We start from the raw sequence: 9,253 nt of genomic DNA on the forward strand, positions 1-9,253 counted from the left end.
TGGGGACAAATTTAGCGGGGGTCTAGGAGTGGTCCTTATGCTATGTAGGACCAAAGGTAATGCTTCTGGCCATCCTAGTCCAGTCTCTGTCATGATTTTACTTAACTTATTTTTAATAGTCCCGTTCATCCTCTCTACCTTGGCACTGGCTTGCGGTCGGTAGGGGGTGTGAAGTCGGCTATTAATACCCATCAGCTTACACATATTTTGAAAAACATCACCTGTGAAATGAGTACCCCTGTCACTCTCAATGATTTTAGGGATACCGTACCTGCATACAAATTCCTGAACTATTTTCTTGGCAGTAAACGCAGCAGTATTAGTGGCCGCTGGGTAGGCCTCAACCCAATTAGAAAATACATCAGTGCACACTAGTACATACTTAAGGTTCCTGCAGGGTGGTAATTGGATGAAATCAATTTGTATCACCTGGAAAGGTCCATCAGTCGGTGGAATGTGGGACGGTTCGGTAGGGATCGCTTTCCCTATGTTCTTCCTCAAGCAGGTCAGACAGGACATTGCTATCTTTTCTGCTTGTGAAGAAAAACCTGGTGCACACCAGTATGCTCTCACCAACTTGCACATACCTTGCTTTCCCAGATGAGTCAGACCATGTGCTGCCTCAGCCAGGCTGGGGTAATATGCCTTGGGGGCTACTTGTTTACCTTGTCCATCCCTCCAGAGCCCAGAGGACTCTTGCCCACATCCCTTGGACTTGCAAATGGATTTTTCCTGAATTGAACACAAATTTAGCATCTCAATTAATTTCAGCATATCAATTGTTTGGAAAGACATAATTTTTTCAGTTGAGGAAAACATTTTTAACCCTGCTGCCCATTTTGCAGCTTCATCGGCTCTGTTGTTGCCCAGTGACACCAGGTCATCCTCACATGTATGGGCTTTACATTTAATTACTGCCACCGCTTTGGGCAGTTGGATTGCTTCTAAAAGATGTTTTATGTGTCGGGAATGTGCAACTGGTGTGCCTGCTGCTGTCATAAAATTTCTCAGACGCCATAGAGCCCCGAAATCGTGCACCACCCCGAACGCATACCTCGAGTCAGTGTAAATGTTAGCAGACTTGCCTGCTGCCAGTTCACACGCTCTAGTTAGTGCTACTAACTCTGCCACCTGGGTTGAGTGAGGAGGACCAAGAGGTTTAGCTTCTATGATGTCTGTGTCATTTACAACAGCATAACCTGTACATAATTCACCTGTGTCTGTTTGTTTATGACAACTCCCATCCGTATAAAAAGTCACATCTACATTCTCTAAAGGTGTGTCATGTATGTCAGGTCTAGCAGTAAAGGTCTGATTCAGATATTCCATACAATCGTGCGTATCATTATGTCCGCTGAACTCACCTCCCGCCAGGAACTCGCCTCCTTCCACCCTTTGTACATCATGTTGTACATATGGTAAATACGTTGCTGGATTCAGCGTGCTGCAACGTTTAACAGTGATGTTTGCAGGTGCGATTAGAGCCAGTTCCCATTTGGTAAACCTAGCCGAAGAGACGTGTCTGGATTGAGCTGAGTTCAGCAGAGCAGATACAGCATGGGGAGTGTAGACAATCATATCATGACCCAATACTACGTCCTCACTTTTACTCACCAATAGAGCGGTAGCTGCTACACTTCTCAAACAAGTGGGGAGTGATCTTGCCACAGTGTCCAATTGGGCACTGTAGTATGCTACGGGCCTATTGGCATCACCATGTTTTTGTGTGAGGACACCTGCAGCACAACCATCGGCTTCCGTACAATACAAATCAAAAGGTTTTTCATAATCAGGTATTCCCAATGCAGGAGCTTTTGTCAGACTATCCTTAAGATTAAGAAAAGCCTGCTCTGTTTCCTCTGTGTGTATGACATGATCGGGCTTTGAGGAAGAGACTAATTCCTGTAAAGGCAAGGCCAAAATAGAAAAACCTGGGATCCACATTCTACAGTATCCACACATTCCCAAGAAGGTACGAATTTGCTGTTGATTCTGCAGCAGTGTCATGTTCTGTATGGCCTGGATTCTATCATTTGAAAGATGTCGTAACCCCAAATATTTTACTCTGGATTGGCACGGCTGTAGTTTGTCCTTAGCCACCTTGTGTCCGGTATGCGAGAGATGAAGCAACAAAAGTTTAGTATCATTCAAACATGACATAAACGAGTCAGAATATAGCAATAAATCGTCCACATATTGAATTAGAATAGATCCATTGGCAGGTTGAAAAGATTGTAAACAGTCGTGCAATGCCTGGGAAAAGATACTGGGGCTGTCTATGAAACCTTGGGGCAACCGTGTCCATGTATATTGTACACCTCTGTATGTAAATGCGAATAGATACTGACAGTCAGGGTGGAGAGGCACAGAGAAGCAGAACAGAGGTCAATGACAGTGAAATGGGTTGCATTTGGTGGGATCTGCATCAGGATGACAGCTGGATTTGGCACTACAGGGAATTGGCTCTCTACTACCTTATTAACACCTCTAAGGTCTTGTACCAGCCTATAACCCCTCCCACCACTCTTCTTCACTGGAAAGATGGGACTGTTGGCTACACTAGCTGTATGAACTAAAATTCCCTGTTGCAATAATCGCTCAATTATTGGAAAAACCCCTAATTCTACCTCCTGTTTTAGTGGGTACTGGGGAATTTTTGGAGCCTGCCTACCGCTTTTTAAATTTACCATTACAGGGCCTACGTTTGCCATTAATCCAGTGTCCTGTCCATCCTTAGTCCAAAGGGAATCTGGAATTTGGGACATTTCATCTACCTGAGATGGATTTTCATTTAAACTTGTAGAGTGATACATTATCCTTTGGGGAGTGTCCTACATATCCCGCACCTCATGTGCAACTCTCTCTGGGATATCTAAAAAATACACCATCAGGGGTGCAATATATAACACATCCTATCTTACATAACAAGTCTCTACCCAGCAGGTTAGTAGGAGTCGCAGCAGCCAGAAGAAAAGAATGCCTGGTATGCAACGGCCCAATAGTAACCTCTGTGGACTTTGTTAAAGGATAATGTTCCACTTTACCTGTTACACCCATTGTTGGTACTGTCTCGTTGGTCACCTGTAAATTAACGAGAGATTTTATCACTGACCTGGTTGCCCCTGTCTCTACAAGAAAAAGATAGTCAGTACCAGCTACATCAACCATCATGACCGGTTCTTCCCTAGTACTTCCCGTTAACCTGACTATCTGTAGACTACAGGTATGACCTGACCCCTAGCGTTGGCTACCATTCTCCAATAAAGCATTTACGGCCACAATTGGAGCTGGTGCCAGGTGGACATTTGCTGGTCTCTGTGCATATCCCTTATGGGGATATCCAGGTCTTCCCTGATTTGGGGATCCTACTCTTTTTACTCTACAGTTTCTACTTATATGTCCTGGCTGGTTACAATTAAAACATGTTCGTGGATCGGGTGAAGACACGGGTTGTTGTGAGGTTTGAGCAGAGGGTAAAGGTGGTGGATATGGGTAAGGGTATTGTGGGGAATATGAGGTTTGTGAGTAGTATGGGACCTGTGGTTGTATAGGGTTAGTGGAATAGAGCTGTGTTTGTTGTTGCGTGGGGTTAGTGAGGGCATATAACTGTTCAGGTGTAAGTGTGTGTGCAGATGCGAGTGTGTCTGTTGGCTGTGATGTTACCGTCATTCCTTCCAGAGCTTGGATACTGACAGCCATTAGTTTTTTGCTATGGGTCTCTCTTTTCTTTGAGATGTTTTTATCATGTTCTATGGCAGATTCTATGAATGTATCTATTGTGACTCCCCTCCAGCCAGGTTGTGAGGTCTGAACCCGAGTCTTTAAATTCTCTTTCAGACCGTCCATGAGTACCGTGACTATAATTCCCCTGTGGTGAGTGCTATCTTTAATATCTTCTTACCCAGTGTACTTGGTGATAGCCTGCAGAGCCCGGTCGCAATAATCTTCTGCAGATTCACTCTCCATTTGCTTAATGGTGAAAATTTTGTTCCAGTTAACTACTACTGGAAAATATATACCCAATTGAGTTACAATGCGGGAAATGTTACCTTGGTTTACTTGGTCTGTTAAGGGAACATCACCATCCAATACACAATCCGTGATAAATTTTGTCACGTCGGTATTGCGTGGTAGACAGGCCCTTAACACCACACGCCAATCTTTATTAGTTGGCTCATGAGAACTACCCAAATTCCTCAAAAATCTTTGACATTTGGCTAGTTCCTTTTTGGGATTGGGGAAATCATTTATGATGGAATTTAGTTCTGCTCTTGTCCAAGGACAATGCATTACCACTTCCCTCGTGGGCACTACACCGATCGCATCTGCATTTCTATTTGGAATAGTTATTGTCCGAATGGGATGCAGACCGGTAGCGCTGCTACCTTTGACCTGGTTACCTGGCTGGGGGTTTAATCTGCTGCTGCTACGTATGGTATTAACAACTTCCTCTATGGGTGCAGAGTGTGTTAGCACTTCCCTTGCTGTTACCGATGAAGATGGCGGCACCACTCGTGATTATGGTGATGCAGCATCTATCATTTGCACAGCATGGAAAATGGCAGACATTACAATAGGCTCATCATCCACATCATAAACATTTTCTTTATGGTTGCTTAAGAGGGTACAAATTGCTTGTTACATTTTTATGGGTACTTTTGGTAACTGTACTTGCACCTCCATCCACATAAGGTGGGGGTGGTGAGCGTGAACTGCTGGCAATACTCTCCACAACGCTACCTTGCTGCACATGCGCGCCATTTTGCGGCCCGCCGGCATTGCAATTTAGCGTCGCGGATGTATTCTCTGGCAATGCGCTCACAACGCTAGTTTGCGTCGCTTGCGCATTTTTAAGCCACGCATCCCCTTCATGCTGCCACAACTTTAAACATTCATAATATTTTACCTTTTTCTCTCGGGAACGCATCAGACTGATGTGATCCCGGACATTATCTAATACATCCTTATCAAAACTACCAATTCTGGGAAACGGTCTAACACTCTTCATCGTCATTTTAAACCATACATCACAATACCTTATCGCATAAATACCGTACTTAGTATGCATAATACGACGGGCCGATCCAATCGGCGCTTCCATTAGCAGCACATCATTGTCTAACATCTCTATTGTTTGCGCGGCTCACATTCTGAGACAAATCCTACGCTTTTCAATAAAGATTTAAACTGGTGAAAGACAATCAAGATACTTTCACTTACCTGTGGACGATTTAACCGGCAGCGCCCACACACCTGGATAAGATTTGAAAAAGGCAACTTCCACACCCGGATAAGATTTAAGAAGGCAACTTCCACACCTATGGAAGTTTAAGTCGGCTACTTCCACGCACCTCTCTACAACAAAGACAACATGTACACCTGCTACTGTGTATAGAACGGTAATCTGCTTACCGAGCGACTAGCACTTAGTCCTTAAAGGTCATACAGTACCTCTAACTGTAGGGAACAAGTTACCCCTACCAACAAATACTCACTGTTACACACTTTTTCCTGCGCAGAAAAATACACGTTAACCCAGATATTGTTAACAATTGAAAAAAATAAACCTCAATGACTTTATTTAAACACGTGGCAGCACAACCGGAAATACGTATACGCTATTGTGCGACCAGTCGCATACACAATAATGCGACTACCACACAACCGTATGACAACTTTTTAGCTGCGTACGCAAAAATGCGTCTTTACTGTGCGCAAAACTGCAACTCAGCTGCGTGCTCAATACTACGGCACCCCTTTAAACGTTAGATTCTATCAACAAAGGAAAACAAACTTTTTCCTCTCCTGTCCCTGGATTCGAGTCAGCTTCCTTGGCTCACATGAAAACGGATAGCGATCTTTCAGCACAAAGTGGTTGCAGGTAAACCCTGCATGTGGCCACTCCACCCTTTGCTGAGATATCGATAACTGTATGTGCCATTTGAGTAGGTAAGTGACTTCACTACGAGCCCCCAATTAACGATACTGAATTAGAACCTCTATACCCTCCTTCCTATACCTTCTAATATCCTGCCTATACCTTCTAATATCCTGCCTATACCTTCTAAAGATGACGCTATCTAGAACTTGTGGCTCCAAAGCACAAAGTATTATTCAAGTAAAAGTACAATCAGCTTATTGATCCAAATACAATTCAGCGCAAAGGAATTATACAGACCCAAGTACAGTATACATACGCAGCGCTTCTGGCCCAGATGTAGGCATCAGCAAGAAACCCTCGTCAATCAGCATTCAGCAAGAAAACTGAGACCCAGGGTTGGAGCACACATATTTATACCCCCCAGAAATAGACGACACAATAGAGAAGTTTGTTGCTGATGCCATTGGTTCCCAAGGGGGATGCATCTGTTACAGAGCATTTAACAGGCTGATTCAAATAGACACAACCCAGACTCTGGGGGTCTCTGGTTTCCCGCCTCATGCAACATCCTAACAGTTGTTCATATAATATACATTTTGTTGCTTGAAGTCTCTGCGGTCCATAAGTTGAGAATGCATGATGCGATCTCCACACCGATGATACCGGAATACTGTTGAAAGAGTACACATCAGTACAATACCAAACATGGCTTACTTATCATGTATAAAACCTTAGTTACCAAATAATCTTTATTTCACAGCATTTATACTAAATGAACAAACTTAAATCTTATACCTTAAAGCTTATTAAACCTTTTATGTGAATATGTAATATGTAAGTATGCGGGGTGTGATGTAAAGACGCTAGTTAACTTGGGGCAGATGCGTGCGCATAAAGCTAATAAACTGCGTTTTCATATGGGATCTTATGCATTCGCTAATATGCGACTAGTTAACAGCGCAATTGTGCATATTAATGTGTATATGAGAAATGGTGAAAGATACAATCGCATGGTGCTTATAGTAATATCGCCATATGTACTTAATTGTGAGTTTATCTAAAATGGTGCCTGGGTGGCCATACGCAAAATGGCGTCTTGCGATCTCATTTCCAAAATGGCGTCTTCCGGCCAGTCGCAAGATGGCGTCGCTACGATTCAATTTTAAACTAATCTTGTCTCAGTCAATTATCCAGCTTCGACAGGCACTACTGGGGAGGCTACTACTGGGGCACTATATAAGGGGCACTGCATAGGGGGACTACTGGGGGCGCTATATAAGGGGCAGTACTGCGGGCACTGCAGAGGGGGGACTACTACTGGGGGCACTGCAAAGGGGAGACTACTACTGGGGGCAATATATAAGGGGCACTACTGGGGGTACTGCATAGGGGGGACTACTGCTGGGGGCACTATATTAGGAGTAGTACTGGGGGCACTGTGTAAGGGGGACCACTACTGGGGGGAGGGGGGTCTTTAATAAATCATGCTGGCTGTATTTATTTGCCTGCTGCATTCATGTTTTTTAGTGATAGGGCTGTGTGTGTGTCTGTGTGTGCCTGTGTCAGCCAGTGTGTGTGTACCCCGTCATAGGTTGAGTGGTATATTTTACTGTAGTGGTCCTAAATCCTGTGTAAGCTGTTTCTATCTATTTATCTGTCTGTCTATTTATTTGTGGCTAGATGTCTTTTCATTGGTTCAGTAGCCAAGGATTGGAAACCCCCCTTTCAAAATCCTGCGTTTGCCAATGACAGTGCCTCTGAACATGCCTGCCTGCTTGCTCTCCCCAGGTGTGAGACCCTGAGCCAAACCCTGACACAGCTTGTATGAGTCTCTTCTAGGTGCAATCACTAATCAACCTGCTCTCAGGCTGAAAGGCTCAACACCTGAAACGGCCCTGTGGATGGAGCCCTCCCTTCTCTTCTCACATCCACACCCCCAGGACCCATTATCCGTCTTTTTCTTAAAGCCCAAAACTCCAAAAAAAAGCCGATACAGACTTTACCTGGGGGTTTAAAAGACATTGGAGCTCATTCAGAGCTGCTCGCGAGCGCACAGCGCTCACAAGCGGCCCGGTGTTAGCGCACTGCGCATGCACTGCATCTGGTGCGCGCATGTGCGAGCCCCACTGAGCGACTGAAGGTCAGTCGCTGCGGGGCTCACAACAAGACGGGCGGCTGTTGATGTTGATTGACAGCTCCCCCCCGTTTTGTGTGCGGGTAAGGACGTAGGTACCTCCAACGTTGGGAGGTATATGAGAGGGATTTATATAACTCATAAAATATACTGTATATTTACACATTGGTGTATCTATAATGGGTGCATACAGGCCCATGGGTCAAGGGGTGCCACGCCCCTCACACCGTGCACCCAGGACAGACCCCTCTATGGTGCGCACATGGAACCCCCCCCCCCTATGTATTCTGTGGCCTCAGCATTTTTGGGGTGATATCTTTGGAAAGATGGAGTCAACACGATTTTCTGCACAAGCGCCATCGTCCTGAAAATATCACTTGAAAGATGTCGCAGAGACAAGTGAGGAATATTGGCATATGGAGGACTCATTAATCTAGGGTAGTAGGATAAAATAGGGTAAACATTACATTTGTAAATAAAAAAGTACATACATGAAAGACAATAAATAATAATGATATATTTGGAAATCAAATTGTTTAGTGCAGAATGTGTCCCAAACGTATTTTGTCACAGTGTGGGGCCGTCTCAGTGCCTCCTGTCTCCATAGATGGAGGAGACCAGGGGCAAATTTACTAAGATGGGAGTTCTGTTTAAGAAGTGATAATGCCCATAGCAACCAATCAGATTCCACTTCTCATTTATCTAGCATCTTCAAGAAGATAACACCTGGAATCTGATTGGTTGCTATGGGTAACATCACTTCTTAATAGAACTCCCATCTTAGTAAATTTACTCCCAGGTCTCATCACAGACAAGTCATGGGACCCCATTTGGTGCCTCCATCTTGCGTACCGATGTCCCCACACTCCCATGAGTACAGTCACTGGACAGAAAAGGTGAAATGATGGAAACAATTCACCTTAGATGGAGAGAGATTGGGCCTTCATGTGACATTTACACTTTGGTACCTGGAAAGATTTAGCTTTGGCGTAGAACGCGCTGGGCTGCGCTTCGCTGTGTGTAATGGGGGCGCTGCTTTATGAATGATCTCCACTCTGTACTTTACACATCTTCATGGAGCGCAAATTCCTCTGAATTATGTAGAGATTAATCAGAACTCATCTGACATTTAGGGAAAAGGTTATAATACAGTCCATCGCCCTCAGCCATATATTACTCATTGTTTAAGGAACTGTTTTATCTGTCAGGGATTTTTTTTTAAGCAAAGTAATGTACTG

This window comes from Taudactylus pleione, unplaced genomic scaffold (genome assembly GCF_031769625.1).
Source record: "Taudactylus pleione unplaced genomic scaffold, aTauple2 ptg000555l, whole genome shotgun sequence".
Classification (NCBI taxonomy): domain Eukaryota; kingdom Metazoa; phylum Chordata; class Amphibia; order Anura; family Myobatrachidae; genus Taudactylus; species Taudactylus pleione.